General features: G+C 39.1%; 1 pseudogene; it reads right to left on the bottom strand.

Moving 5' to 3' along the window:
• Nucleotides 1–7,420: 7,420 nt before the first annotated feature.
• Nucleotides 7,421–8,418, bottom strand: LOC118981230 (glyceraldehyde-3-phosphate dehydrogenase-like; annotated as a pseudogene).
• Between the last annotated feature and the right edge of the window lie 652 nt (nucleotides 8,419–9,070).

Raw genomic sequence — 9,070 nt, 5'->3', positions numbered from 1 at the left:
AATAGAATTACTCTAAGATCCAGCAATCCCAGTTCTGCGCATATACCCAAAGGAAATTAAATATCCAAAAGACATTTCTATTTCTATACCCATGTTCAGGGCAGCATTATTCACAATAGCCAAAAGGTGAAAGCAACACAAGTGTCCAGCAACAGGTAAATTGATAAGCAAATACGATATCTACATGTAATGGAATACGATTAGCCCTGGAGTGGGAAGAAATCCTGATACACGCTGCTGCATAGATAAACCTCAAGGACATTATGCTGAGTGAAATAAGCCAGTCACAAAAGGAGAGATATTGTCATTCCACTTCTCTGAGATACCTAGCATATTCAAATCTGCACAGACAGGAAGTAGAACGGTGGTTGCCATGGCTAAAGGGCGGGAGGAATGGGGGTTTACTATTTAATGGACAACGGAGTCTCAGTTTTTCCAGCTAGGAGAGTTCTGTAGCGGCACAGTGGCGGGGGTTGCACAGCAATGGGAATGTGTCGTACCTAATGCCACTGTCAGACATTTAAACATGGTTAGGAGGGTAAATTTTATATTGTGTGAATTTTTATCACAATTTTTTAAAAAGCCATAAATAAAAACATAGATTTAAAGATAATATTTTTATTTATTTACTTTATTACTGTCCAAGTCCAGCTGTCTGCATTTTCCCCCACCACTCCCCCCAACCCCTGCCATCCCCATCTCCCTCCCTTGCTCCCATGCTCCCTTGGTTTTGTCTTTATGTCCTTTATAGTTGTTCCTGAAAACCTTCCCCCGTTTCCCCACTATTCCCCTCAGCCTCCCGTCTGGTTACTGTCAGATTGTTCTTAATTTCAATGTCTCTGGTTATATTTTGTTTGCTCGTTTGTTTTGTTGATCAGGTTCCACTTATGGGTGAAATCATACTGTATTTGTCTTTCACCACCTGGATTATTTCGCTCAGCATAATGCTTCCCAGTTCCATCCATGCTGTTGCAAAGGGTAGGGGCTCCTTCTTTCTTTCTGCTGCATAGAATTCCATTGTGTAAATGTACCATAGTTTTTGACCCATTCATTTGCTGATGGGCATTTAGGTTGTTTCCAGCATTTGGCTATTGTAAATTGTGCTGCTATGAACATTGGGGTGCATAGGTGCTTTTGAATTGGTATTTCAGGATTCTTAGGGTATAATCCCAGCAGTGGAATTGCTGGGTCAAAAGGCAGTTCCATTTTTAGTTTTCTGATGAAATTCCATATTGTTTTCCACAGTGGCTGCACTAAAAATAGACTATTTTTAAAGATTTTATTTATTTATTTATCTTTAGAGGGGAAGGAGAGATGGAGAGAAACATCAATGTATGGTTGCCTTTTGTGGGTCCCCTGCTGGGAGTTGGCCTGCAGGGAACTGGACTACAACCCAGGCATGTGCCTTGACTGGGAATCAAACCACGATCCTCTGGTTCGCAGGCCCGCGCTCAATCCACTGAGCTACACCAGCCAGGGCAAAAGTAGACTATTTTTAAAAGAGAAAGACTGAAGGAGAGTCAGGATGGGATGGGGACCAGGAGAGGCAGCAGTATCTGTTAAGCATGCCATTTGGTAAATTTTAAAAGTTGAAAGTTGAATTGCTTTTTTAGCATACAACAAATTCTCATTGTCATAATGGTTGTGTGAAAATATTGATTTTCCTAGATCCCCCTTTCCTAGTTACAGAGCCAGAACGATATATCATCCATATATGTCTCTCCTAGTATCCATTTTTTAGTGTAGACATTAGCATAAATATCATCTTTTCCAAAATCCACTTACATTTTAATTCTTGTACATCCAAATAGATGGGATGAGCTTACACTGTGGAACAGAGGGGCCATTTGAGCATAGAGGCTGAGGGGAAGAAGCTTTTGACTAGCTGTCAACTCTGTCAAAACATTACATCAAAGTGAAGAAACCCTGTTTTTATTGCTTATGGATATTTCAAACAAACGTCACTGACACTTAGCCCCGACCTGAGCCTTACCCCATCACTAAGTCTATACCATTTCCTTACCCCTACATTAAAATAACTACATCCAAATCATTAAAACTCTTTCTTTTTCATTATCAGTTTTCACCTCGGACAGGCGGGTATCCTTGATCTTCACCCCAGTGCCCACCTGGTCCCATTGCCCACACTCACTCTCCACGTGGTGATGGAAAGGAGCTCAAGTGAAAGTGTGTGTCCCAACAGGCTGAGACATCAGGTACCCATATTAACAGGAGGTAGCAGCCTCTTTTGGTACCCCGTGTCCCATCCCCTTGACTCAGCTCTGATTTTAGCCACAACTGCAATAGACAGTTCCTGCTAGATTAGGCTCACACCAACAGAGCCCACCCAATTATTGACCTCTAGTCTCCACATCCTGCCCCAAGCCCTTCTCTGAACTCTCAGGAGCCCACTTGGCCTCCTAAAAACATGGCCTGGACACACAGGGCAACTAACACTCCAAGGGCAACCCTTAACCAATGGAGGACAAAAGAGCTGGTGGTGGACAATGCCCCATGGTCTCATCTTACAGGTTGAGGCTGTCTGTTTCCTGCTGTCTGTTTCCTGTTGCCTGTTCCTGGTTGTTCAGTGGAACCGAACCCCCATTACCTAGATAACTCATCTTTCCTCTGATCTACTTATCTCCACTCCTTTCTTCTTTTGTAGAATTGACCCTCTCTCTAGTCTTTGATTCAGGTTCAACTTTCAGAAAAACCCATACTATGCTAATTTTTTTCAATACCTGAATGTAGCATGTTAGATTTTTTAAAGTTGTTTTATTTATTTACTTATTTTTAGAGAGAGAGGAAAGGAGAAAGAGAGGGATACATTGATGTGAAAGATAAACATCAATTGGTTGCCCCTTGCACTTGCTTGACCGGGTACTGAACTGCACCCCAGGCATGGGCCCTGACCGAGGATCAAACCGGCACTCTTTCAGTCCATGAGACAACACCCTAGCCAGCTGAGCCACACCAGTCAAGGCATATTTTCTTTTTAATGGTGCTAATGTTTTTAAAATGGTGTTTTGGGGGCCATTTTTTTTTTTTGCTTTTTAAATACTAGTTATTTTCTTCACTGTGGTAACACTGTCACCTGAAAAACAGTTCACACAATTTCTATTTCACTCAAGGATTCTGCATCAGCCTGGGAATATATAAAGTAATTCCCATGATAAGATATGTGTGTGTTTGTGAGTGAATATGTACATACTACTACTGTAGGTTCAGTTCTAGGACAGTTTTTTTTTAAGGCATCTCTAAGTTTTAGCAGAAGTCATGAAAAGAGGCAAACAATATTTGTGTTGAAAGAGTACTTAGAGACCATCTTATCTGATTTTATAGGTGGGGAAACTCTGGCCCAAAGAGATTAAGCAATGTGCTCAAGGCATCTCAGAGATCAAAACCCATTGATTCTCAATCCCAGGTGAATGATCATTCATACCACATAATAAAATATTTCAAACATAAAGGAGCTCATTATTTAAATGTTGATGATGAAATAATCATAGCATTTATTAGGTAGTTACTTGGACCTCTAAGAGCTTTACCTACACAATTTTATCTAGTTAACACAGCCTTAAGAAAAGTATTGTTTTCATCCTCATTTTGAAGATGGGGAAATTGAAGCTTGGAAGCATAGGGTAACCTACCCAGAGTCACAGGAATATTAAGTAATAGAACCATGTCTTAAATTCAGGCGGACTAAGAGTTTTAACAGTTTTACTCCAGGGAAAATTTATCACATAACTTCTCAGTTTTGTAAATGTATATTTTTCCATATATAATCAAAGCCATTGTCTATAGGGAACTATTTCACATGGCGTGGAAATGTAGCTCAGCACTCAAGTGGAAAACCAGTGGAGAGCAAGTCAGCACACAGCACTATGCCTGGAGAGGTTTTCCCATGGGGAATCAGGCTTGCATTGTACCTAGGCCTCTATGAGCCTTGCTTTTGCTAAAACTCTCTCACCCTGAATTGAGGCAGAAGTGCTTACTGTAACTTCCTAAAGTCTGTGCTAAACCTTCCCAGAATGGAGTGTAGCCAGTTCAACCACTTTTCCCCCTGATCTGTAACTTCCTTCTCTTTGAAGTAATTAGCAACATTCTTTCCTCTGTTATCTCTAAAAGGTAATGACCTGCAGCAAACCTGTGCATAGTAAATGAGGACCATCCTCCATGTAATGTATCCAGAAAAGCAATAAAAGCCTGTCCAGGCAGGGGCTAGGGTCCTCTTGTCCTCTCTCTCTCTCTCAGAGAGTGGCCATGCTGTCCCTTTTTCTCCATAGGACTTCTGTTTTTCACGTGTATTTGTTCACTAGCAGCCACAGCACACACAGATCCAGCAGGCCAGGATCCACATCACTTGTCTTAGAAAGAAAAACGTTTTAAAGTACCTCTTCTAGTTTCACAGGGAACTATGGCCTTGGCTTGCTCTCTAGGGAAAGGCCCAGAGCCAACCTGTGCCAACAGATGGCGCCTTCCCCGACTCTTGTGCTGTGCAGGGGAATTCTGGCCACAGTCACACCCTCCATCTGGAAAAGGCGGATGTTCTTTTTCCTTCTTCTCACAGACTCCAAAATTCCTGCAGTTCATTAGATGAGATGCTTCATTTAATACAGACTTTATGTCTGATGTCTACAGTGTATATTTCACAGAGAGCTCTGTTGATGAGCAACTGCCAAAAATGGCATTTTATCAAGGCAAACAATAATCAAATTTGAAAGAAAACACCCTTTCAGGTTCAACAGCATCAAATAATTACAGTTATGTGACTACCTCTTGTGTATATGCGTTATATTCTCAAAGCACAATAATTATGTCAGATTCCACATAGTTCTTTTCTTAGTTATATTTTATTGATTACGTTAGTACAGTTTTCCTGATCCATATAGTTCTTTAATTTATATATCTGAAATAGAAAAGATAAATATCTCTGGAGTCTATTATAAACATATATTGATTAAGAGAAGAAAAACACTAGCAAAGCAAAGCCTGTTCTTTTTCTAACCATATGACAATCCACTAAAAGTAGGCAATTATGCTACTGATAATAGAAATGATAATAATTATAATAAAAACAAGTTTGAATATATATAAAAAGAAAAAGTTCATCTATACCCCAAAAAGTGACCATTTCCCAGCTCAAAAGAAAAAATAAATCACTACACTAAAGAATAGTCTTTACAGATACCATACGATCTCACCTTTAACAGGAACTAAACAACAAAACAAACAAGCAGGCAAAATATAACCAAAGACACTGAAATAGAGAACAGGCTGACAGTGACCAGAGGAGAGAGGGGAGGGAATTTCAGGGAAAAAGGGGGAAGGATTTACAGGAACTAGTATAAAGGACACATGGACAAACATCTAAGGGGGGTGGAAATGGAGGGAGGTGGTGTGCACTGCAGGGGGGTGGGCTGGGATGGGAGTAAAAGACAGAAAACTGTACTTGAACAACAATGAAAATCAATAAAAATTTTTAAAAAGAATAGTCTTTAGTTGAAGCAACACAATAGTGTAACAGTTACAGGCACAAAATGATAAGTGAGGCTTCATTATAGTTTTAAATGAGATTTCCTGGCAAATGAAATGAAATTTCTTCTGTTTTAATGTTTCATTTTATTTATTTATATCTTTGGAAACTAGGGATACAACAATACAATAAAATATGTAAGATACACATGGTTGGAAGTACCTTCTGGAAACTGCAGGATAATTATACTTGTGCTTTTTATTCATCATTGGTAGGATAGAACTAGATAACTTTCTAACCTACTAAGCAATTCTTGTTCTTCCCCTCTGCTGTGTGTGAAACAGGCATGAACACTTACTCAAACTATCACCAAAAAAGTTCAGTTGGTCTTTGGAGTTTCACATATAGCATTACAATTTTTAAGAGTTTGTAAAATGTTTATAGTTTATATAATAGAACAAAGATTTTTTTAATGTTTTTGACAGAAATCTTTAAAGTCACAACAGTATTGACAATTCTTTCCAAATATAAGTAACTAATGTAAGGACAAATTATTCAGATAAACATAAACTCAAAAGTAATTGAAAACAGGAAAATATGTTTTACATTGTATTATAAAATAAACATAATTTTATAAGTTGTACTGTTTTATATGCTAAAACACCAAGGAGATTTTAAAAATGTGTTAATGTAATAAAATGTAGCATAATTAATTGAGAGTATTTATGATGTATAAATATATAAGATATTGATAGAATAAATACCAAGTTACCAAAAATTAATTGTGCAAATAGAATGTTACTTTCATCTTTCAAACTCTGTATATCTATTCCTTATACTTTTACCCTACTACGCCCTCACAAAATAATCTAAATTTTGTGTAATGCATTTGTTTATGTTAGCGTATGTGTATATAATTAAAAAAATAAATTGTTTGGTTTTGTCTGTTTTTGAAGTATGTGTGATTTTTAAGCTAAATATTACTTGTGTATTTTGCTTCACCTACGTAGCTTCAGTTTATTTTTTCATTTTCCATATTTAAGCTACTGTGCTAATATTCCTGGTAAGTGAAATTCCTCAGCTCCTTACACACCATAGTAATCATGAATTAACAGCTTTGCTTAAACAAAACTGATAAGTGGGCAATACAGTTACTTTATGTTGAAGTGTTTGTGTTGTATTTATCATAGCATTGAGAGATAAATGTGAATCGTAGTGGTGTGTGTTACAGCTGTAACCCTATGATATCCTGAGAACACACACCACCCAGTTTCAGGATAATTACAAATTTGAAAGAAGAAGTCCAACAGGCAAAAGTAATTGAAAATAATTCCAGGTGTTATTTTTGTGGTTTTAAGAACAATAAAGAGGTTCCATTACCTCTTCTGGCTAATTCTTTCAAATTCCATAACTGCTTTGTGACTCTTTTCTTCTCACTCTCAGTTCTCACAGGAAACCTCCAGTCACTTTTCCTTTTGTCCTTCTCTTTCCTCCTCTCTTAGCCTAGAAGCTTCTCCCTTCTGGTCAAACCTTGTATCCACCACGTTCTTTGGTAAATAATATTTTTCTCTCATGAGAATATTCTGTTGAGTAAAATTCTTCACCTCCTTATACAACATAGTAATAAAAAATTAGCACTTCTGAATTTAAAAAAGAATATTGAGTGAACAATAAAATTCTTTTGCTTAAAAGCATTTGTGTTTTCTTTTCTTCTTTTTCCTTTTGGTTTTTTTTTGGGGGGGGTGTTGGCTGAGTACAGTGAACTTTATTGATGATGCATGACAAGGTAGGGCTTCCTAAGCCCCTCCCCTTCTTCAAGGGGTCTAGGATGAAAACCATGGAGATCAGGAGCATCTCAGCATGTTAGGGATCGATCAGAATAAGGGTTCCCTAGCAGCTGAGGGTCTCTCTTCCCCTTGCTGAGGTGGGTGGTCCAAGGAGTTCTTACTCCTTGGAGGCCACGTGGACCATAAAGTCCACCACCCTGTTGTTGTAGCCAAATGCATTGTCATATAAGGAAATGAGCTTAACAAAGTTGTCATTGAAGGCAATGCCAGCCCTGACATCAAAGGTGGAGGAATAGGTGTCAATATTAAAGTCATGGGAAACAACCTGGTCTTCAGTATAGCCCAGAATGTCCTTGAGGGGGCCCTCTGATGTCTGCTTCACCACCTTCTTGATGTCACCATATTTGGCAGCTTCTCCAGGCAGCAGGTCAGATCCACAACTGACACATTATGGGTGGGGACACAGAAGGCCATACCAGTGAGCTTCCCATTCAGCTCATGGATGACCTTGCCCAGCCTTGGCAGTGCCAGTAGAAGCAGGGATGATATTCTGAGCTGCTCCTCAGCTGTCTCACCACAGCTTCCCAGAGGGAACATCCATGGTCTTCTGTGCAACAGTGATGCATGGACTGTGGTCATGAGTCCCTCCACAGTGCCAAAGTTGTCATGGATGACCTTGGCCATGGGGGCCAAATAGTTGGTGGTGCAGGAGGCATTGCTGACAATCTTCATGGAGTTGTCATACCTGTCATGGTTCACATCCACCACAAACACGGGGGCATCCACAGAAGGGTCAGAAATGACGACCCTCTTGGCTCCACCTTTCAGTTGAGCCCCAGCTTTCTCCATGGTGGTGAAAACACCAGTGGACTCCACAACGTACTCAACACCAGCATTACCCCATCTGATGTTGGCAGGATCTCACTCCTATAAGATGGAGTTGGACTTTCCATTACTGACAAGCTTCCCATTTTCAGCTTTGACTGTGCCTTTGAACTTGCCATGAGTAGAGTCATACTGGAATATGTTGACCATGTAGTTGAGGTCAATGAAGGGGCTACTGATGGCAACAATACCAACTTTGCCAGAATAAAAATCAGCCCTAGTGGCCAGACACCCAATATGGCCAAATCCATTCACTCTGACCTTCACCATCGGGTCTCAGGGTTGCAGCTGGCTCTGCACAGGAAGACGCAGCTATCTGTCCAACAGGAGGGGCAGAGAGCCTGTGTTTTCTTTATAACATTGAGTGATAAAAGTGAAAATTATGTGTAAAGGAAGTATTCTTAATGATAGAATGATAATAATAATAGGGAAAGAAAACCCTTTTTTTTAAAACCAAAAACTAGATACAATGAAGTTTTGGATTTGCTCAGTGGTATTTTTGGTTGTATAGCTAGGCACTTATAAATAAAAACAATACCCTTACCTTGAAACGTCCACAAAAAATAAGTTTTTAAAATTGGTATTCTGTAACCCTCTAACTCCTAACTTTCCTTTTCTCACTAAAACAATTGTAATTTTGTGAGATTTGACCCTTTTCTATTTCCCATCTTACTGTCAGACAAAATAGAAAAAATGGGGATATCAACTCGCTACCATAGAGACTCCTAGATATAGTGGTCATCAGTCCCATATTTCAGAAATATGTTACTTCTGTACATATAATCCATCTCAATAAAATGACATAAAATGACAAACAACGGTTGTGACCATCCAATGAGTTAAATCTTTGTACACTGGAACCCACGCAGATATTTCTTTTCCACCAAATGAAACTTTCACACCTTATTATTCCTCTTTTCAA

The sequence above is a fragment of the Sturnira hondurensis genome, unplaced genomic scaffold (genome assembly GCF_014824575.4).
Source record: "Sturnira hondurensis isolate 20B ecotype Veracruz unplaced genomic scaffold, ASM1482457v3 Scaffold0023817, whole genome shotgun sequence".
Lineage (NCBI taxonomy): Eukaryota > Metazoa > Chordata > Mammalia > Chiroptera > Phyllostomidae > Sturnira > Sturnira hondurensis.
Note: the sequence above shows the minus strand (reverse complement) of the source record. Positions and strands in the feature narration are given on the sequence as shown.